Source organism: Bidens hawaiensis, unplaced genomic scaffold (genome assembly GCF_021521415.1).
Source record: "Bidens hawaiensis isolate Kalapana, Puna unplaced genomic scaffold, B.hawaiensis_p1.1 tig00009540_1, whole genome shotgun sequence".
NCBI lineage: Eukaryota > Viridiplantae > Streptophyta > Magnoliopsida > Asterales > Asteraceae > Bidens > Bidens hawaiensis.
The window spans coordinates 358,110-382,024 of NW_027491708.1; the positions used below are offsets into that span (position 1 = coordinate 358,110).

Below are 23,915 nucleotides of genomic sequence, written 5' to 3' on the forward strand. Positions count from 1 at the left end.
GCAAAATAGGAATAATGAAATGCCAAGGCACGTGTCGGCATATTCAGAATATCGCAAAATAACTTGAAATATGACAACTGTTAAGGATTAAGTAAAAATAATTTCCTTACAACTTTGTTCAAGTTTCAATGGCGTCAGGAGTAGGTCCTTTGGCCACGCCAGATCCGCTGGCAGAGGTAGCGTTGCCCGCGCCATCATCATTGCAACCAGTCCCTTCACATTCATCAAGTAATTTCTTTAAAGCGCCAAGATCGGGCTGGTCAGCAAGCGCGGCTATCTGCGCGCTCAAATCTTCGCCATGCATGCGCACTCAACTCTCCGCCATGCATGCGCGCTCAACTTTCAGCCGCCATGCATACGTGACCGCGGATCAACATCCCGCCGTCATGCAGGCGCACTCGCGGATCACGATTCCGCCACCACGCATGCGCCCGCGGATCAACCGCCATGCATCCGCACTGCTGAGGATCAAGACTTTGCAGTCATGCATGTGCACCGCCGAGGATCAAGATTCCCCTGCCATGCGGCGCACTGCTGAGGGTCAAGCTTGTAGCACCTCGAGCACACGAAAGGTCTGACACATAACGTCTCCATCTCTGATGCATGTTAACGCCAACTAACCACGTGCATTGACGATTCGTTTTAACCAAAGGGATGGAATTTCGTGCAACGCGCGTACAAGAAAAGAAAAAGAAAAAACAAGCCCTATTGAAAAAGCAAACTATTAAGTCTAATATCTATCTTACCTCGCCCGCGCGAGACAAGACACATTAGACTGGGGGGTCTTGAAGGGGTATGCACCCGCCTTAACATCGAGCGGGGCGGGTCAACCCACAAGATATAGACAAGAGGCTTGAAATTAAGATGTCATGAAGACACAAAGCCAAAACCTATGCGCAAGCGCATGAAACATCTGCGCGTGGCGCATATCACATATGCTCACGCATATCACCACATCTGCGCGTGGCGCATATCACATATGCTCACGCATATCACATATGCTCACGCATCACATATGCTCACGCATATCACATATGCTCACGCATCACATGTGCTCACGTCACATATGCTCACGCATATCACCACATCTGCGCGTGGCGCATATCACATATGCTCATGCATCACATATGCTCACGCATATCACATATGCTCACGCATCACATATGCTCACGCATATCACATATGCTCACGCATCACATATGCTCACGCATATCACATCTGCGCATGAAACATCTGCGCGTGGCGCATATCACATACGCACACAACCAACCCCGTCCTTATCCAAATCAGGATAAGGACAACCATGATTGTACTCATCTGACAACCTTCCAGAAGGTATCTTTTAAGGAATAAAGAATGTGCTGATGTTGACAGCTGCCATTGAAGGGTGGACAACTCAGCAAAGCCCATGTGCCACCACGTGATGGCACATGGGTCAGGTGAAATACCTTGGTAAGAGAATAATCAATGAAAAAGCACCAGGTGTCCTAAGTACACGTGGCGCGAAGCAGTAGGAGGAGGCCAAAAAGGCCCTAATTGGGTCTGAGCCCAATCTTTGGAAACCCTAATACTATAAATACTAGGCCGCCTCCACAGTCGAAGGCAAGCAAGAAAATACAACTCTCCGCCATGCATGCGGGCTCAACTCCCCGCCATGCATGCGCGCTCAACTCTCCGCCATGCATGCACGCTCAACTCCCGACATGCATGCGCACCCAACTTTCTGCCGCTGTGCATGCGCACCCACGGATCACCACTCCGCCGCCATGCATATGCGACCTCGGATCATCTTTTCGCCGCCATGCACGCGCGCCCGCGGATCCTCACTCTGCAGCCTCACTCCGCCGCCATGCATGAGCGCCCGCGGAAACCACCATGTGGGTCGTGCCTTTGGTTTTGTGTAGAAGACTTCGCCGCCGTGCATGCGCGCCCGCAAGTCACCACTCCGCCGCCATGGAAGGGCGTTGCGGAGGATCAAGATTATGCTACCATGCATGCGCGCCACCGGAGATCAAGTCTCCGCTTCCATGTATGCGCGCCACCGGATATCAAGTCTCCGCTTCCATGCATGCGCAGTGCCGAAGATCAAGACTTCGCCACCATGCATGTGCGCCCACGAGTCACCACTCCGCCGCTATGCATGCGCACTACCAAGGATCAAGATTCCGCTACCATGCATGCGCGCCATCGGAGATCAAGTCTCCGCTTCCATGCATGCACACCGTTAAGGATCACCCACCACCTCCGCCGAGGAGCCGCGCCTCTAACTTGTTAGATCCACGGAGTCCGCTTGTCTACACCGCGCTTGATAAAAAGCAAATTTTACAAAGTATAAAATGTCCAAGAGTTTATACACGCGCGAAGGAAAAACTCGCTTATAACCGCGATCCGCGTATCAACACCTGCAGGTTGACAATGCCATCAACACCTGCGGGAAGAGAAGTTAACCTCGGACTCCGGCAGGTTAAGTTATTGATGGCGTGTTACTCATAGCGGGACCCTCTCGTTTCGCATGCAAGCTCTGATAGATCAACAATATTCACCAACAATCACGGTAATCCAAAGCATCTGGTGGACCGCCTCGGGCTCCCTCGAGCTACGTGCAAAACTTCCGGCGAATGAATTCTACCACTATGGCTTCCGCAGACCACATGAAAGCTCCGAGTAAAACTAGGGCGGGTCGATTCCGCCTCCCGCAGGCATTATGCGTGCTCCATACTCCCTCTAGTAGACCAACTCCACCAGCCACATGTGAGTAGACGTGCTAAAAGCCGTCCGTGGCAGGTCATATACGCGGACTGCAAGACGTGACAGCCGCTCCCGCGGGTGACATAAGCGCTCAGATATTCCAGCCCCGACACTGCCACCATGAAACACTAACGGCGTGTCATCTGGGCACTCACGAGGATCAACTAGCAACCATAAAAAGCCGCATGCACACTCCCACAAGTTAACTTCAGCCATCATGGATGTATCGCGGGTCATTTCTGGCTCCCGCAGATCAAGAGAGTTCCATAGCGGGTTGATTCGCGCCATTCCGCGTCCGTAAACAACTTTTGCGGGTTACTACCGGGGCTCGTCACGCTTCCGCATGGATGAAATTCACTACCATCGGGGACTGAAGAAGCAATCTGGATGTCTTTCGTATGATGAATGAAGGTGTTTTCTTGATGTATGAGTATATAGGATTTGCATGAAATGACACAAAAAGTGCTTATATTAATGCAAAATATATGGCTACGCGCCAAACTTAAAGGTTGGGAATCCTCATAAACCCATAGGCCACGCGCCAAACTTAAAGGTTGGGAATCCTCATAAACCCATAGGCCACACGCCAAACTTAAAGGTTGGGAATCCTCATAAACCCATAGGCCACGCGCCAAACTTAAAGGTTGGGAATCCTCATAAACCCATAGGACACGCGCCAAACTTAAAGGTTGGGAATCCTCATAAACCCATAGGCCACGCGCCAAACTTAAAGGTTGGGAATCCTCATAAACCCATAGGCCACGCGCCAGACTTAAAGGTCGGGAGCCTAATAATATCCCAAACGGCCACGCGCCAAACATAAGGGTCGGGAGCCTAATAATATCCCAAACGGCCACGCGCCAACGTAGGTTGGGCACACCTCATAATTTGCCCGATGATGGGAACCTTGTAATACATCCACTTTTAGTTGATATGTTTTGCAGGTTCGGCTACGAGTCGCACAAGCACCTATGACATTATTATTATTATCTGGCTGTTTGTGCCTCCATTATTATTTTGAAAACAAGTTGGGATAGTCATCCTGCGTAGAAGAGGCCCTTGTGGGCCAGTCGTTATCATATTATAGCTCATAAGCCGCAACTCGCGCATGCTTCATTATTTTATAGCTCGTAAGCTGCCTCGCGCTCAAGTTGCATTACATTATTATCGAGATGCGCACTCTATCTTTTATCAGGCCCCGCACCACTATTGTTATGATGCGTGCTATATCTTATTCATGCCAGTGCACCATTATTATCATAATGATCACAACATGTCACCATCATGGAGAAAACCTCTCAAAACTCAAAGAAAATAAAGACAAGGCCGAAGAAAGGGGAAAAAACCGCCTCATATCCTAACACACCTTATGAAGTCCAGCGCTCCACCTAAACGCTTGCACGCCTAGGAGCAACACTGGACTTGGGGGGCTTGTAGGGGTATGGTACTAAACCCGGCTTACGACCTTAATTTATTATGTCTGGCTTATTTTATTATATGGACTAATACAATATTATTGGGCTGAGGGGGTTTTGTGGAGGTAACCCTAACTGGGCTAGGCCCATTAGGGTACCATGATGGTGGCCATGAGGCTCCCTATATAAGGAGGTCTCCACCTTTTTATTAAGGGTTGTTGTTGTTCTCAATAAGAGCCACCACCATAACCATTTTTGTGTCTGTAAACAAGAGATCCTCGAGATTTCTTAGCAGTCACCTCCACACCCCCAAAAGCCATTGCAGATCTCAAGCTAACCGGAGAAGAAGATCGAGACGTGGTTCGTTCATCTCGAAGACCGGGGAACATCGTCATGGATCAGGTCAGATTCATTTCATGTTTCTACACTTGTATAAAAGCATCCTAATAATGGCATAGAATCCATTAAAACATGTATAAAGAGAGACTGTTTATAATATAAGGTTAGTTAGGGAGGCCACTTAATTAACATTGGAAAAGGGAGTAATTTCATAGTTTTTTCTGATCATAAAATCAAATCAATGTATGAAGATTATATTTCTCAGTTATGAAATATCACCATGTTAAAAGACGGGTTGCACTAGCGGTCTTCAGTTTGGGTTGATGAGAAGAAGATTGAGTTGATATGATCACTAAAACTAGTCTAATAAATCAAGAGAGTTTTGTAAATTGGAACAGTAGTTCACAAGATAACATATTTTATCTCTCTCTCCTTCATATAGACTCTCTCTCTCCTCCAAGTAGGACATAATATGGTTAAACACTTTCTCATTAAAGATTCCAGTAAGGTATTAATGTCTACAGATCTCAGCATACACGCATTTGTATACAAGTATATAACTCAGCTTTTGGCCACATGACATCACCAACGTAAAAAAATAACAGTGATGATACTTCCCAAAGAAATGGTACATGTTTTCTAGGTACTACTTCTCAGTTAAAACGGTTGAGAAAATCAGAAAAATGATTGGAAAACTTAAAACAAAGAGTTCTATAACATTTTTCAAGTTGTCTTCACACACTAATTAAACAATATTCTTCCCTTATTTGAGTTAAGTTGTCTTCACACACTATTTAAACAATATTCTTCTCGTATTTGAGTTTAATTCTTACACAATTCAAACCGCTTGTATTTTAAAGTCATCTTAATAATTCGACCACCCGTAATGGAGCTTTTTGCGCGGCGTTTTGGGCGCCGGAGGCATACCGCTCCTACAGCGTTTTGAGTATTTTTTTTTCGGCGTTTTCTACAAAACGCTTGAATGGCACGAATTTCAAACAACTGGTGAGTATTGAACAAAATCCAGATCCGCCCATCGCATAGTCGATTACATGCCAGATTCTTCGAACAAGCTCCAGATCTTCCGTCGTCGCCATCAAACATGTCTTCTCCGATGCCGAAGGAGGATAATAAGGACGTGGGTTCGAAGGGCTGCTCATGTTTAGAGGATGTGGATTTTATACCTACTAAGCGTTTGGTTAAATGCCAACTATTTTTTTTTTCTTTTTCTTTCTTGCTTTATATGAAATTGGTAAAAAAATAAAAAAAAATGCAAAAAATCATGTTTTTGTAAAAAAACCATAAGTCTGACTAGACGCCACGTGACGCTTTACGACTAAACATGGTCTTATAAACTTGACCTTTGGCAGTTTCTCAAATGTAAAATCCTGTAAACATTAAATGCAGAGCAAAAATATAGATTAAACAAAAACTCAATCATGCTGGCTTATGACGCATATAACAGAAGATAAAACAAATCCAAGAAAACCAAATAAAAAGTTCATACAAATTATAATTAAATGGAAATAATAATAAAAAAGATATCTCTCAGACAAATGCCTCGATTGGTCTTCATGACTAATTGAATAGAATGGATTAATCAGACTCGTCATCTGTGAAATCATCACCGAGATACCATAACTTTGAATGTTATTTGTGTTTTAGAAAACATATTATTATTATTATTATTATTATTATTATTATTATTATTATAAACTAACAAATGAACTTCAGACATCCAAGGAAGGAGCAAAAAGCAGCATAAGCTCTCAAGCCTGGCGAAGGCGAAAGCTCTTAGTCGGCCACTGCGAATGTTTCTGAGAAACAAGCCTTAAAAAGATATCATCATCAGCTAATATATATATATATAAATCAAATATTCCACCCATTAATGATCAGCAACTTAGCAAAAAAAGCTAATGAAGTTGCTGACAAAGTGATAGGGTGAATCGAATTAAATCTCAGGGGATATAAACAATAATTCCATCCCTGAAGCAATTAACATTTTGCAAAAGGGCCACACGATCCCCAATTCAAAATAAAAAAAAATTGATTTTTAAAAAAAATTATAAAAGTAGGTAGATCTGATCTCAGATATCCAAGGAAGGAAGGAAGGAAAGAGCAACATGAGCTCTCAAGCCCGGCGAAAGCTCAATCAAGCGCCCACTGCGATTGTTCATGAGAAACAAGCCTTAAAAAACATCAATATCGAATAAATTAGATTAGATTACTACCCCCATAGTACACAAATTAAAACCATTTAATCGAAGATAATTTCTTCTAAGGCTTGATTCTCATGGTAAAGAAAGCTGCTACTCGTAAACGAAGAATTGTTAGGGTTTGTATGAGGATGATATGAGAATCGTTAAGAAGTCATGGTGTTATATAGACGGGGTTTTGGGAATTAGGGTTTCGTAGCTTCATGCTGGCGCCGTTTAGTTTTTCTTTTTTCTTTTTTTAACAACCAACTAAGAGGGTGTTTGGCTAAACTTATTATTTTTTGCTTTTTGTTTTATGGAGGGGCAAAATGTTTAAAACGCCCCTTCAAAGACACCTAAAAGCATCAAATTGAAGTTTTTTTGTTTTTTTGTTTTTTTGGACATTTTGCCCCTCCAAAAAGCAAAAATATAAGCTCAGCCAAACACCTCATAAGTAACACCGGGCACTTCGTACGCGGCCCCCATTGGCTAAAGGTAGCCCGAGCCGGCCACTAGTCTGGACGGACGGAGCCTCTAGCGTTCCACTTATTGAGGGATTCACCGGATAAAACCCGACCCCCACGCCCGCCAAATGGCACGACAACGAGAAACCGATAAAACCGGGTGAGATCATGACTCGAACCCTGGCAAGCCAGGGTCATCCATTATATCTATAAATTAGTTTTTATTTTTCATTTTTACACTACACTGTAAATTAAAAAAATAAAAGAAAAAAACAAAAACAAAATAGTTAATTATATGGGATAATAATCAAAATTGGCTTTTTTATTTTACCACAAAATTCCTTGATCAAGCTTTCCAAATAAAAAGTATCTAAAATGGCTACTTTCTAATTGTCGGATCAACAAATTAGAACCGGTATCCAACAAATCTATCTTACACCATTTCGCTTTGAACCAATCACATCTAAACACGTATAATTAAACGGTCGGTCATGGATCTATTCCGTCGGGCTCCATATCTATTCTGTCAAGCCTTCATATATATTATGTCGGGCTTCAATTTCGTATGTAATATTATTCTATTGCGCTCGACATAATAGATATGATGTCCGACATAACAGATATGAAGCCCGACGGAATAGATCAATAGCCGATCGTTTAAGTGTATACATGTTTAGATGTGGTTAATTAAAAAACGGAAGGCTGCCAGATAGATCAGTCAAATGTCAGTTCTAATACGTAGTAATATGTAGGATCCAACAGTTTAGAAAGTGCCATTTTGGTATTTTTGGTTTATGGGTTAGTAAGGGAATGTTGTTTGTAAAAAAGGTCATTTTGGTCATTAGTCCTAATTATATTTTTTTAACCATCAACAAAGCATGGGTTATACCAAGTTTATTAAGTTTTTTGGGATGTGTTAAGCAACGACTTCTTTGAGTACGTAAAGGATTTTTGAGAATATCGATTACTTGGATAAAGGTTGTAACTCGACATTCATCTCTCTTATACCATAAAAGAAAGACTCCATAAGGTTTAGTGACTACAACTTGACTAAGGGGCTGTTTGGCAAGTGCTGAGTCATTAAGTACTGAACCAGTGACAGGTCTGAATGATTAAAAGACTCTGAACCAGTAAGTGCTGAACCAGGAAGTGTTGTTTGGTTAGACCTCTGAATGATTGTACAGAATGACTATTCTACCCCTCTAACCCATTTTGAGCTGAATGAAATAAATGTGTTTAGTCAGAGCTCTTGACAACTATTATGAATGACCAAACATTCATTATAACCAATCAAAATGCATCATAAAATGAACTTTCATTATAACCAAGCAAAATACATTTTAAAAATAGTTTACTAAGTCACAGATACATACAACTTAACAATAGTTCACTGAGTCGTCCGTTACAAATTTATTTAAAATCAACGTACAAAGGCAAAAAAATATATCGTCTCAAGTATATTTCCAAAGTAACATTTTCAAATGCCCATTGAAGTTCATGTGCTGATGTGTTGTAATGTTCCCACTACTTTCTTTCAAATCTAATAGTTAACTAGGTTTCAGAACCCATGCTTGCGCGTATTGTATAACGTACATGAATCAATGCCGACAGTTGTTACCTACACCTGCGAACCACCACCAATCGACCCCTTTCGCAGGCGATCTGAACCCTAACACCGCATTGCATATCAATTAGTTTTATACAAAATATGTCATATATTGACACTAAAACAATTTACCATCATTAATTAATAGAAACTGCCATTCTAAAACAATAACTACAAAAAAACACTTACTTTTGCAAATGCAAGCTGCAATATTGACCCATTAATGTATAATATGCAATAATGCTACCTGTAAGTGTGACCTGCAATATGACCAAAAATCTAAATAAGAATCTGACAGTTAACAAAATAATGGGTGTTAGAAGTACTTTATAAGGAAAGTATTAAATATGATCCTGTTGAGCATAGTAGTCTTTAATAAGGCTCGGAATTTTCATTGTGGCTGGAATAGGACCCCGTTTCCAAAATAATAACAAACATATTTACCCAAAATCAAAGCAGAGATCGACTACAATGGAAGTGACGTGACCTCCAGTTCAGACAATAGCTAATTGAACAAAACAAATGGACCGAGCGCCGGACAATCGGGCAGCAACTAAAGAAGGCCTAAAACAGTCGCCAGCAATGACGGTTTACCATTGCCTGCGTCTACGTCCAAAGCCCCAAAATGGTCCAAGTTACCCTCGAGTTTAAATGAAGCTGAGACAACATCCAAAATGGTCCAAGTTACCCTCGAGTTTAAACTGATTGGTTGCATGTCTAAGGTAATTTCTAAGCTGCTTGCTATTGGGTTGAAAAATGGCATATGTGTAATTTTGAGGGATGAGCAATCGGTCTATATAAAAGGTAGGAATAGTTTAAATGGAATTACTTGTCAAAGAAGTTATTTCTTGAGTAAATAGTTACAAGAAAAAATGTTTGTTGTTGAAGGTGGACTTGATAAAACCTTTGACTCGGTTAATTGGTCGTATCAGGACGCAGTGTTGAGGAGTATGGGTTTTGGATCCAAATGGAGATTTTGGATACAGTCGAGTCTCATTTTGATGTGTAATAATTGAGTACTAAGAGAATAAGGACTAGTTTGGTATTAGCCAATAGTTAGAGGGTCAGTTATGTACTTGTCTTGTTTGGTTGTTATATTTCGTTCAGTCTGTAATTCACGTTTTATTCAATTGAATAGAAAATTCCTTCTTCTCCCCTAGCTTATTCTCTTCTACTCGTTTGGATTGTATCAGTGGTATCAAAGCTATCGGTTCTCGGAGCTTGTTCCGTTGATTATGTCGACTCGGAATTAGGAAGTTGATTCCACACTTAAGGCTCATGACAAGGCAATTGTAGATCTATGATGGAAGCGATGATGAAGTAGCAAGTGGAATTGACTGTTGCGATTACAACAATGACCTCGCAACAGACTAATCTGAACAACGCCTCATCGAGCAGAGTTAATCAATCGTTCGACACGGAACGGACGAATTTCAGATCTATGAGGCTCGGTAAGATCGATTTCCCTAGTTTCAGTGGTACCGATGTTGAAGGATGGATCTATCGTTGCGAACACTTTTTCGCAATTGATGAAACACCTGAGAATCTAAAACTTCGTTATGCGGTAAAGATCCAAAGGGATCAATCTTGTTGGGAGGTACTGCCCAAGGAAAGGAAAAGGTGACTTCCGGATCAGGGATAATAAATAAAATAGAAACAAGATAAAATCGTATATCAAAACGACTTCTGGCATCACCGAAAGGATCGAAACCACATTCGTAGGCCGACAATTTTTCTGGATAGGTCGAACTATTGGAAGCAAATGGAAAAGGAACACCGAGTGGGATCAAAGAAACTAGCGGACTGATCACTAAATAGATACAAATAGGTGCAAATTCTGACATTACTTAGTGGTTTACACAATTAAGACCCGCTTATTTTCTGCTTTTACCGGACCAGACCACCCCAACTTGACTTAAACCTCAAAATTAGCAGAATTAAAACTTTGTTGCTCAATATTTATGAATAGTTAAGACGATCAAGGGTATTGTTTATCTACCTAAGCTTAAGCATCAAAGTCTACCAAGCAGCCATTAGATACGATTAAGGTTCATTTAATTTATAGCTAGTGTTCCCCACAACATGACATACTCCCGTTATCAAGCAATACCCCAAATCCATCACCATAGGTGAGTATGCAAAATTTCATCTGTAGGGCTTACATGTAGCGTGTCCCTTGTGGTCCGTTTCTTAATGGTAATGAGACGCGAGCAAGGGGACCCCACATGGCTAACAGCGTGGATGATCAAGTCTGTAGTGTATTTGTACTTTTGTACTTTTTGTGATCATGTTTATAGACTTATAAGGGTTTGCTCTTTGGCTTTATTTTAAATATCCACAACCTCACTTAGAAATTGTGAATACCCAGATAAATAGATTGCATATAGACCCATGGTCTCCGGACCTGAAGCATCCCATCAATACAGGATTTAAGGTTATAAAACCATACGCCAATGAGGTGTAAAACACTAAACTAGCAGTTTAAGATTTATATCACAGGCTACACGGCATACTCTAACGTTAAACCTACCCAAGCATCATATGATAACGTATTCAAATTTTTTAAAACTCATGATATTTCCCCTTTTTCATACCAAAATTTGAGGCTTGAGTATGGCCCTACCTTTCATTGCTTATTTTCCACGGACAAAACGCTTTACCCACAAAAGATTTCCGTTTAACCGTTTTATCAAATTTGCCCTTTCATTTTCAAGGCTGAGCCTACCGACACATCCCAAGTTAAGTGTGTTTTCTTTTATTTATCTCATATTATTAGTAGTTTGAAAAACCGATTTCCGATAAATATCATCATCTCCAACTTTAATGCAAAAGAAGCTAAAAACAAGGGACATTTTTTTTAACTTAAACAACATACGAAAACGAAAAAACAAGTGAAAACTTTTTATTTTTAAATTTTTTTTCTACAACTAAGTAAAATAAATTCCCATCCCCACACTTAGAACGAAATTGTCCTCGATGAAAACAAGGAAAAGAAATAAAATAAAAATAAAACGTAAAGCATAAAATTAAAACTTGAAAGAACAGAAATAAAAATAGAGAACGGGTTACTCCCCTGGTTTAGATGCAGATTCTTCATCGGCTGTGTATGACTCGAACGAACGACCGTATAGCATTTCATTCGCGGCCGCAACCTCGGGTGAACCAGTTCCAAAACGCCATCAGAGCTACCATGCGCATAATAATACCTGTAAAAACTCAAACTCGCTCGCATGTAGCGGCGTACGAAACAGAAAACAAAAACATAAGAAATAAACATATTTTTGTGTTTTTGAATTTTTTTAAATTTTTTTTTGATTTTTATTAAATATTTTTTTTTTGTATTTTTATGTTTTTATAAATATAAATAAAACAAATAAAAACAGATAATAAAGAGAATCATAATACAAACTCTACAACTCGGGCTGTCTCCCGAGTGATGCATCCATCACGCCTATTCCTCGGTTAATGAGTCAAGGTAAAACACCTCGACTGTCTGATCAGTTATCGGCTCTCCTATGTAGTGCTTCAATCTATGGCCGTTCACCTTAAACCTCCCGCTTCGATCTTGTATCTCAATCGTGCCATACGGGAAAACCTCAGTGACCGTGAACGGTCCCGACCATCGGGATTTCAACTTTCCCGGGAATAACCTCAACCGTGAGTTATACAGTAAAACCTTATCCCCCCACTTGAACTGCTTATTACCCTTCAATTTCCTGTCATGCAGTTCCTTCGTATGCTCCTTATACCGAAATGATTGTGCATATGCGTGATCCTGGAGCTCCTCTAATTCGTGTAATTGATGGAAACGATTACCCTCTGCGACGGGTAAATCAAGATTAACCCTTTGAAGGGCCCATGAAGCGCGGTGTTCCAATTCAACAGGAAGATGACAAGCCTTCCCATAAATCATCCGAAATGGTGTGGAACCAGTTGGAGTCTTGTAGGCTGTACAGAAGGCCCACAGAGCGTCCTCTAATTTGTCGGACCAATCTCGACGATTTGAACTAACCGTTTTCTCGAGAATACGTTTGATTCCCCGATTACTCACTTCTACTTGCCCACTAGTCTGTGGGTGGTAGGCGGTCGCAAGCCGATGGGTGACCCCATAACGCTTCAACGCCTTATCCATCTGCGAGTTGCAAAAGTGAGTACCTCGATCATTGATCAAGGCTTTCGGGACTCCAAAACGAGCAAATAGACTTTTCAGAAAACGGACTACCACTCGGGCATCATTGGTGGGTAGAGCTTTGGCCTCAACCCACTTAGTCACGTAATCGACGGCCACGAGTATGTATTTGTTTCCACGCGAAGATGGAAACGGTCCCATGAAATCAATACCCCAAATATCAAAAACCTCACAAACTTGAATGACATTCTGGGGCATTTCGTTTCGCGAAGAAATGTTGCCGACACGCTGGCAACGATCACAACTCTTAACGAACAAATGAGCATCCTTAAAGATAGACGGCCAGTAAAAACCAGAATCAAAGACTTTCTTTGCCGTAGAACTCACACCGTGGTGACCTCCAGTAAGTCCCACATGACATTGGCTCAAAATTTGCCATCCTTCATTGACATCTACACACCTTCTAATAAGCTGATCAGCACCAATGCGGAAAAGATATGGATCGTCCCAAAGGTAAAATTTGATGTCAGCAAAGAATTTCTTCTTTTGCTGGTAAGACATCTTTGGGAGGTATCCGTCAGCAAGATAGTTCGCGAAATCAGCAAACCATGGAAAACCTTCCTCTTGTGCAGTAGCAAACATCAGACTCTCCGTCGGAAAACGATCGTCGATCCTAACTCCCGAATCTCCTAAATCAACTCCCTCTACACGTGAAAGGTGATCAGCCGCCACATTCTCGGCTCCCTTTTTATCACGGATCTCTATATCGAACTCTTGAAGCAACAGGATTCATCGGATAAGACGAGGCTTAGCATCCTGCTTGCTGAAAAGATATCTAATAGCGGCATGATCCGTATAAACAATCGTTTTGGACAAAACTAGATAGGACCTAAATTTGTTGAAATCGAACACCACAGCTAAAAGCTCTTTTTCGGTGGTGGTATAGCTTTCCTGTGCGCCATTTAAGGTCCGGTTCGCATAGTAGATCGGATGGAAATGCTTATCCTTCCGTTGTCCAAGAACCGCTCCGACTGCGAAGTCGCTCGCGTCACACATCAACTCGAATGGTAACGACCAGTCGGGAGCAACCATGATTGGGGCGTTAACGAGTTTGTCTTTTAGAAGATCAAACGCCTCGATACACTGCTCAGAAAAAACAAATGGAGCATCCTTCTCCTAAAGTTTGGTCATGGGTCTCGCGATTTTAGAAAAATCTTTAATGAACCGGCGGTAGAACCCGGCATGACCTAGAAAGCTACGAATTGATCTCACAGAAGTAGGTGGAGGAAGATTAGAAATGGTCTCGACCTTTGCCCGGTCAACCTCTATCCCCGCACTTAAGATTCGATGACCTAGAACAATGCCCTCGCGAACCATGAAATGACATTTTTCCCAATTAAGGACTAGGTTGGTGTCAACGTAGCGGGACATCATCCTCTCGAGATTTGATAAACAATGATCGAGGGAACTCCCAAATACGGAAAAATCGTCCATGAACACCTCCATGGAGTCCTCGATCATATCATGTAAAATGGCCACCATACACCTCTGGAATGTGGCCGGAGCGTTACAAAGTCCGAATGGCATACGTTTGTAAGCAAACGTTCCGTAAGGACAGGTGAAAATGGTTTTCTCCTGGTCGTCGGGAGCTATTGGAACCTGGAAGTACCCGGAGAACCCATCTAGGAAGCAGTAGTACTGCTGACCTGCTAAACGCTCTAACATATGATCAATGAATGGGAGAGGAAAGTGGTCTTTCCTGGTGGCATCATTCAGTCGGCGATAGTCGTTGCAGACTCGCCATCCCGTCACAGTCCTCGTGGGAATAAGCTCGTTCCTCTCGTTGGTGACGACAGTCATGCCACCCTTTTTAGGAACCACTTGGACTGGACTCACCCAAGCACTATCAGAAATGGGGAAAATGATCCCCGCATCAAGGAGTTTAATGATCTCCTTCTTTACGACCTCTTGCATTTTCGTATTAAGCCGCCGTTGCGGCTGGACGACAGTTTTGAAATTTTCCTCCATGAGGATTTTATGAGTGCAAAACGAAGGGTTGATACCCTTGATGTCGATAATCTTCCAAGCAATAGCCTCCTTGTGCTCTCGTAGCACCCTCAACAACTTCTCCTTCTCGACCTCGCTCAACGCAGATGCAATGATAACCGGAAGCTTCCTCTCTTCATCTAAAAAAGCATACTCAAGGTGGGAAGGTAAATCCTTAAGCTCTACGGAAAGAGGATGAATCTCGACTGAAGGTCGGTCCATCAGATTGTCTCGTACGATCTCAGCAGACACGCCGGATTCAGGGGTATGCGACTCGGTGTCGTCATTTAAGGACTGATTGGTTACGGCAACCATTTCAATCTCCGGAATCTCCCTATCGAGAATCTGGGTGTCGGAGGCAGATCCTCCACAAATTTCACTGAGAAACTCCCCGACATGCTCCATGATGGTATCAATGAAGTATAAGGAGTCATCAGCAGACTTGGGGTGTTTCAGTGACTGTCGAACGTCAAAGGTGACGTTCTCATCCCCAACTCTTAAGATTAATTTACCCTCACAGACATCGATCAATGCCTGTGCAGTGGCAAGGAATGGTCGGTTCAAGATGAGTGGGACACTATTGTCATCGTTCATGTCCAGGATGACGAAGTCCACCGAGAAGATGAACTTGTCGACACGAACAAGCATGTTCTCGACCACCCCTCGGGGGTATTTCACAGAACGATCAGCATGCTGGATACTCATACGGGTAGGCCTCGGTTCGCCTAGTCCCAACTTGCGATACACGGTATACGGCATGAGATTAATACTGGCACCAAGATCTGCCAGTGCATGGACGACCGTATTATCACTCAAGATGCAGGGAATTGTGAAACTCCCAGGATCGGACATCTTTTCTGGTAACTTTCTCTGCAAGACTGTAGAGCAACCAGCACTCAGAGGAATGGAAGAGACTTCGGCTAACTTCTCTTTGTTCGAAAGAATATCCTTAAGAAACTTTGCGTATTTGGGCATTTGCGTACGTGCCTCAAGGAAAGGAATATTAAGATGAAGTTGCTTCAGAAAATCAAGAAATTTGGAGTTCTGCTCCTCGTCTCTATCCCTATGGACTCTCCCGGGATATGGGAGTCTAGGTTTGTAGACTCTCGGTGGTGTGCTGGGTAATGGTTGGTTCTCGGCCTGTGCTGAACTTCCGGGGCTGTGCCTCTGATGCACCTTGGCCGGTGGAGACTCCAACTGAATCTCCTCGTCTACCTGCTCCTCTACATCTACCGCAGGCTCGTTAACGACTCCTCTCGTCGCCTCTTGAATCACGGGCTCGCTACGTGCCCCCGCACCGCTCCTTGTCGTCACAGCCTCGCAAACGCCTTCGGATTTTGTTTAGTGTTACTTGGAAGTGTACCTGGCGACCTCTCATTTAGATGACTTGCTATCTCTCCCATCTGACGCTCAAGATTTTAAATTGACGCTCCTTGATTTCTCATGAATGACTCCTGCTCCCGGAATTTCTCTTGAGTTTCTTTGTGACGGGAGTCCTCTCGAGTCATGAGTTGCGATAGCATCTGTGTCTGCTGTGCCATCATCTCCTCTAACGTGGGCTTCTTCTCCCCACTACTCGGTCCCTCACCGGAATCCTGGAATAGGCTCTGACGTTGCTGGAAGCCGGACTGATTTCCGTTCCTCCGGTTGGAATTTTGGTTACCTCTCCACCCGAATTATAAGAATTGAAAGAATGTTGATTTTGGTTTGGATTATTAACGAAGTCGACTACCTCCTCCTGGAAACCTACCGGGCACTGAACAGTATCATGTCCCCCTCTACAGATCTCGCATAACTTACTTTTCACCTGCAAGTCCTTCACGATCTTTGCTAACGCTTCAACTTGTGCCGCAAGTTCGGTACTCGTGTCGACTGAATGCATGCCGCGTGATAGGGAATCGACGGTTTTGGTACTCTTAACTGGTGGTCGCTGGTATCCACTCATGGCTAAACCGTTAAAAAAGGCAATGCACTCATCCGTATCTTTCGTTGTCAGTAGGTTACCTCCTGCAGCTGTGTCGAGCATACTCTGAGTTGCGTACGTCACTCCGTTGTAGAACTTCTCAACAACCGCCCAGTCTTGTAGGCCGTGGTTTGGACATAACGCAAGTAGATTTTTGAACCTTTCCCACGCCTCGTAGAAGCTCTCGGTGTCCTCCATCTGGAAAGAATGAATTTGGTTACGCAAACGAGCGGCCTTAGCCGGAGGATCGTATTTTTCAAGAAATTGGGTCTGCATGGCAGCCCAAGTAGCAATGGATCCCTTTGGGTGGGACTCAAGTCACAGACTCGCATGATCAACGAGTGAGAATGGAAAGATTCGGAGTTTGATGGCGTATTCGGATATGCCGGCAAGATGAAACGTGTCGCAAATTCGTGTGATGCGAGTGATATGAGCATGTGGGTTCTCATGGAGTAACCCGTGAAATTGAGCAGAATGAGCAATCATGTTCAGAACATTAGTTGGAATCTGCCAAGTCGTTTGAACTCCTATAGCTGGTGGAGCAATGCTGGATCTCGCGCCAGCATCGACCGGACGGGCCCGGTCTGCAACTGTCCTCCTCGGTGGTGGATTCGCGTCGCCCATAATCCTATCCCTAATGATGAGTTCAGAAAAAGTAGGAGAATAGAACGTATTACCGACGGATGTAGATGAACTGGAAGACGGTTTTGTACGACGTCTCTCAAAAAGCTCTCTCTCTGGTTCGGGAAATCCTTCAACTTCTGGTGGTCCTAGAGATCGAGTACGTCGCATACAACTATTAAAATAAATAAAAGAAACTATAATTAGCTAAACTATTTTAAACTAACAAACAAAACAAATAAGAAATACAAGTAGTAAACAAGGCAATTCCTAACTCGAGTCGTTCTTAATACGCCTCAAACCGTGTCCCCGGCAACGGCGCCAAAAACTTGATGTGCGAAAATATATATATAAATAAAACACAAGTCGCAACTAAGCTTTAAAAACCAAACAATCTATCATAGTTCACACAAACGGCAAGTGTACCGGTCGCGTATATCACAGATGAGGAAAGTCCGGATATCTAACTCGAAGACACGTGAAAACGTTTATAATCACTAAACTCTAACCAAGACTCACCAAAATATTTAATTGATTTTTTTAGAATTGATTCAACTACTTAATTTAACTAAATGAAAACTTTTAACAAAACTTCAGAAACTTTGACTGCAGTGATAAAAACGTCTACCTAGGTAAGAATCATATTGAAGGAGATAACAAGACAATGAATTGAAAACTCTCACGACACCGGTTCTAAAGGATGACACAACTAAGGTTCGCTCAAGAAGGTCAGATCACCTCTCGGTCTCACTAACAAACTCTAACTTATTTTAGTTGATTTTAAGAACAAACCGGGAAAACAAATTATTAACGTGTTCTAATACTGACTCACCTCTCGGTCTCACCGACACACTAGCCTAATGGAAACGAATACTACGCAACCAAGGATAGAGGAACAATTCAAATTAACTTAAACTAGACCAACTAATCGCTCAAACAACCAAACCCGACAAGAACAAAACCCGCTCTCGCGCGATCTTAATTCTAACAAGTAAAAGTAATGAGACGAGTTTACTTCTTATCACCTCTCGGTCTCTAAGAAGGTGTTTCACAACTGATTTTATTTAATTAATTTACCCACTTATCCCTACGGTTGTACACCCCGCAAACAAACCCTAAACACAAAGTAAAGAGCCTTAAACATGCAACAACTAATCAAAACCGATTCAATTAATTAAAGCACGAGGTTATTAGGTATAATCAAACAAAACACAGCCACTAAACACAATCTAATTTATTGTTAAATCAAACTTTACAATAACAATTTAAGCCATGATCATTAACAATCCATATTACTAGTCAAAACCTAACAATATTCATCAAACCTAGGTAGAACAAACAAGATTAGCTACTCATTAAGTTTGGACAGCCATTAACATTCAAGTAAAACATCATAAACATCAAAATAAACATAATCAAACTCATTCAAGGTCCAAGAATAACTAAATCAAAGTCAAACAATCAATTACTTGCAAAACAATCCAAAGAAAAAGATCAATTTAACTAGTTAGGGTTCTTGAACAATAAACAAAGTTTAAAGATGATTACTTAGGGTTATATGGCTGAGTTTATGGATGTATTTGATGCCTAGCAGCTGCACAAGAGTCTCCTTGGTGTTCTTCTTCCTCTCCAGCCGTCACAGCCACCACAGCCGCCGACTTTTCTTCTTTTTCCTTCCTTCTTTGCTGCTGCCGATCGGAACTCTTGAATAGGAGTTAGGGTTTTTTTATTTTCGGTTTTTAGGGCTGGATAATGGCTGAGAATTAAATTAATTAACTTAATATAATATCATGCAAGGCTTCTAACTTGTGGGCTTGGGTTGGGCCTTGAGTTGTAGCTTTAAAACTTGACCAAAAAGGCCTCTAGAATCTTTTAAATTAACTCTTTTTTCACCATCTTTCATAAACCTACAATTAACATTTAAACTTTGTAAATTATTGCACTTAACCCCCAATACTTTCATAAAATAAACAATTAAGCACAAAAACCATGATAAAATCATAAGGAAAGTAAGTGTGTTTTACTACACATCAGTATAGCACGTCGTTGTCTGTCTCTGATAAATTAACCAACCACATAGGGTCGATTATCTTGATGAGCTCGGTCTGCAGTCCTCGACCACAAACAATAACGGCCTCGCCAGTACGATTGTCATTGTACCAACGGTTGAAAGACAGATAAATATCTTGAGGCATTGTCTTCACAGGAACCTTTTTCATTGTCTTTGGCGGCTTTACTTTCAAGACAAGTTTCTTCCAGCCGGTCCTTGGATCAATCTCATCAGTGCGCTTACGTCTTGGGACCTGGTGCTTGAAGAATTTGAAGCCATGATTGACCTCGAACTGTAAGTGTTGATGAAACCACTCAGCCGTTCGGTGACCCCCACGATTGATAAATGGACGTCTCGCGAGGGTACGTACATCCCAACGCGGTAGAGTTAAAACATCCATTATCCTCTCGTAATACTGGACACCCTTTTCCCACTTGACTATACATACCTTAAGGTCTGAATCATAGAGCCAGGAGACAATATCACCATGCACCTTAGAAACAGTCTTGAAGGTAGTCACCTGATTCGCCTCAATCCAAGCAGCAGCAGTATCTTTTCTTTCTTGATCTACATACCGATAAGCACTTATAATCTTACCCACTTTCTGACGTTTGAACCATCTTTCAATGTCATCATCAGTTACTTCTTTGAGTGAGGGAACTGTTCGCTGCACAATCTTCTCCAGTTCATCCTCAGTCTCTTTAATTACGTCTTCATGAAATACTGGAGCACCTTGATCAACATTTTCGTGTTGATACAAGTCCGGGTACTCTTCAGCTGTCACATCCTCCATCTCAATCTCCTCGTTCTCATAAATAAAATTCGTATCCATAAATAACGGATCAACTTCCATTTCATCCTCATTAATCACTTCGACATCGGGCTCAGTCTCTAAAGCAGTCAACTGATCGTCATTCAGCCCTAGCAGAATCGAAATCTGCTCCCGTGTCAAAGATCTAACCACAAACTTACCGACCTCTATCTCATCTCTGTTCACCACACTTCTAACCACCCCTGATCCATCAATAAATATCATCGTGTTAGCCTCAATCATTTCAATTGGCTTGGCAGCTGTTGGATCTTGATAAATAATTATCTGCTTGTTCGAATCATCACCGCCACTAACACCTGCACCAGAGGATGAACCATGCGATTGTTTAGGCTCACCTCCTGCATCAGATTCTTCAGGATCATCATCGTCGTTTTTGAGTTTCTTGAGGGCATCTTCTTTACAAGTTAATTGTAAAATCAACTCTTCTTGTTCTTTTAATTTCACCCCCTAAGACTCAACAATCGTACGCAACGATTTAGTCTCCTTCTAACAGAAAGAAATATAGCTCATCATTTTTCGTTGATTCTCCATGAGTCGTTCTTGAGTTTGGCGATCAGCTGCCATTTGATTTTCATATAAATGTAGCAGATTTAGCAACATTTCAGTTTGACGACCTGGTGGCAAGTTGTATACGGATGGATGAACAGGTTGAACAGGTCCTTGAGGTCGAGTAATCCTCATAAAAGATACATCACTAGGCGGAGGTGGAGGAAGAGTAGTTGTTGGCAGAGGAGGAGGTCTCATTGATGTGGTGGTAGATATTGTAGAGAACACAGCAGGAGGCCTCGGTATCTCGGTCAACGCCATTTGAGGAATAAGACCGAGCCTCTCATGTGACACATCGTCGTTGTTAAGGTGAGCATCGGAGTGCTAGTAGTTAGCGGCACCGCCGAGCTTTGAGTAGTTGATTGACGTGGTGGTGGGGTTCAAATAATTACCCCAGCCCCAACAGACACACGGGGCTTCTTTGGTGGTTCACCAGTAGCTACAGCTTTCCCTTTTCGTTTTCTTTCTAGTTGAGCTTTCATGGTGGCAGCTAGAGCAGCATCGACTGCATCTTGTTGTTCTTTAAGAGCTCGTTCAGCAGCTCCACCATTACCATCATTATCATCATTGTCACCATCATCGTTCCCACCTTCTCCCCCTTCACGCTCGGAATCCGAATCATCATGGATCCAACGCTCATTAGGAGGACATACATAATCCGGATTGATTATATGACCAATCATCCGTTTATCCTGTGGCTTGTCTTTTCTATAGATTAACATACGATGCACTGTTTCAGCTTTCATATGTTCCATATCAAGAACATCGTTCACCAACGATTGATCAATCACCAAAGTCGGTATCAGATCCTGAATAATTAGCTGTAAAAAGCATGGATACATTAAGAACTTCTTTGACGGTAGAGTTTGCTGAACTTGCTCTTTCAGATGATCAAAGATGAGTTCTGAATAGTTGAAGGGCTTGTTCAGGATTAGAGCAAAAAATGCCGATTGCAAACTTAGTCTACACTCATCAAAACCACCGCGACGTCCACTCATACAGTGAAGTAAAACATGCAGCAGATACTTGTATGGTGGACACAACCCATTCTTGTTCAACATAGATCTGCGAATATCACCTCCATAATTTAAGCGTGTGAATAACCCCCTAACCAATGTCCTGTCAAATTCACTCGGGTAATCATCATTATCGTTAAATTGAAGTACCCGACGAATGACCTCAACATCAATCGTGATAAGAATCTTATTAATTGTAGCTCGAACCCAATTATTTTCCTCAACAAATTCTGCCGTGTTCCAGAACTGCCTGATTATACTAAGATACACTTTAGGGTTATCAGTGATTGCATAATGTATCTTCGAACGTCGTAAGAAAGTCAACATAGCTCCAAACGTTCTCAAGTCAGTCACATCTTGCTCAACATAAGCACAGATGTTGTGCTTCTTATCGAACGGTAATAAAATCATTTCAGCTTGTTGATCTTGTTGTTGTGGTTGTCCTTGTGGAGGTTGTTCCTGTTGTTCTTGATCAGCCATGTTTTACTGTATAAATAAAAACCGAATATGAGAATAGATATCACAATCTATAATTCAAAAGATATGTGTAATTAAACTAGTTACGCGTATTGAACTATTTAAATCCTTTAATTAAATTAAATGAATATTAAAATTAAAGTAAAAGATAATAATTTTTTTTTAAATGTCATTCGTTAAGAATCACACTGATTCGTTACAATGAGATAACGAATCAAGCGATTCGCTATCAAGTAAATATCTTAACGAACTTAACATAGCGAATCACTAATTAATTTTAACGAACTAAACTTTAGTTCGTTATATTTTAAGCGAATCGAAATCTGATTCGTGTAACATCTTATTCGCTTAGCGAGTTCGTGTAAAATCTTAACGAATTGGACACGAAACAGTTCTAATTCGCTAAGACTAACGAATGGTCATAAATAAGACTTATTCTTTGACTACCCAAAGTCAAAGTCAAAATTAGAATGAACAACAATAGTCAACATGGTAAACCCAGACACAATTGGACCATAACTATCGTTGAAACATCAGGATAATCAGCTCGTTGAGCTCGGAATCACACTAGTAAGCTTAGGTGGATGAGATTGAGACTCAATACCTAGATGTACTAAGGATTAAATGAACCAACAGTAAACACCAATTACATGAAACAATAATTAACCCGGCAAACAACAATCAAATTAAGATTTAAGTCCACCAAGGGTATCGGAAAGTGATTCCGATCATAATAACATCAAAATCATACAATTATGAACATAAATTATACACAAATTAGTTTCAAAAGTTCAAAACCCTTAAACCCCTAAAATTTCATAATTCAGCAGTCAACACATGGTATTTTTTGACGAAAATGATATCGCCAAGAACAGTTATACCTTAGAAACTCAAATAGATCTTTGAAGTATCAAACGAAAAGGTCGAAATTTCAGAGAGAATTTGAATCGGTTTCTTAAAGATGAAGAAAGAAGGCGAACAGTGGAATACTATTCGTTTTCTTGTCTTATATATCAGTGCACAAAACCCTAGGTACACTTGTACGAATCAGACGATTCGTGTAATTTAAAGTTAACGAATTAGCCCATTCGCTAACTCATTCGTTACCTTATGTTGGCGAATCGCTACGTGATTCGTTAGATTAAAGGTGGCGAATCAAGACATGAATCGTGTCATGATTCGTTAAATATGTATAACGAAGGGATGATTCGTTACAGAGTGCGGAAGCGAATTAGGTTAGCGAACTAGAAGCTAGTTCGCTATGAATCGCCTAGTTCGTTATCCGTACACAACGAATGGGATTTTAGCGAATTAAACTCTTTTATTTAATTTTAAATTAAATAATAAATTGAATAACTTAATTAATTAAATAAAGAAATAAATAAATAAATAAATTAAATTATCGAGAAATCCTTTTATCCCGACAACCAGATACGTTAAAAAAATGTTTCAGATTTCCGAAACA

At 41.5% G+C, this 23,915-nt stretch overlaps 3 non-coding genes across 3 annotated transcripts; all 3 read right to left on the reverse strand.

The window, feature by feature from the left end:
* Nucleotides 1–6,045: 6,045 nt before the first annotated feature.
* LOC143532686 (small nucleolar RNA SNOR75) lies at nucleotides 6,046–6,135 on the reverse strand. The gene has a single exon (XR_013135224.1). It is a non-coding gene; the product is annotated as a small nucleolar RNA SNOR75 (small nucleolar RNA).
* Nucleotides 6,136–6,228: 93 nt separating this feature from the next.
* On the reverse strand, nucleotides 6,229–6,356 carry LOC143532688 (small nucleolar RNA SNORD14). The gene has a single exon (XR_013135226.1). It is a non-coding gene; the product is annotated as a small nucleolar RNA SNORD14 (small nucleolar RNA).
* A 20-nt stretch (nucleotides 6,357–6,376) lies between these two features.
* Nucleotides 6,377–6,500, reverse strand: LOC143532690 (small nucleolar RNA snoR99). Its single transcript, XR_013135227.1, has one exon. It is a non-coding gene; the product is annotated as a small nucleolar RNA snoR99 (small nucleolar RNA).
* Nucleotides 6,501–23,915: the final 17,415 nt, after the last annotated feature.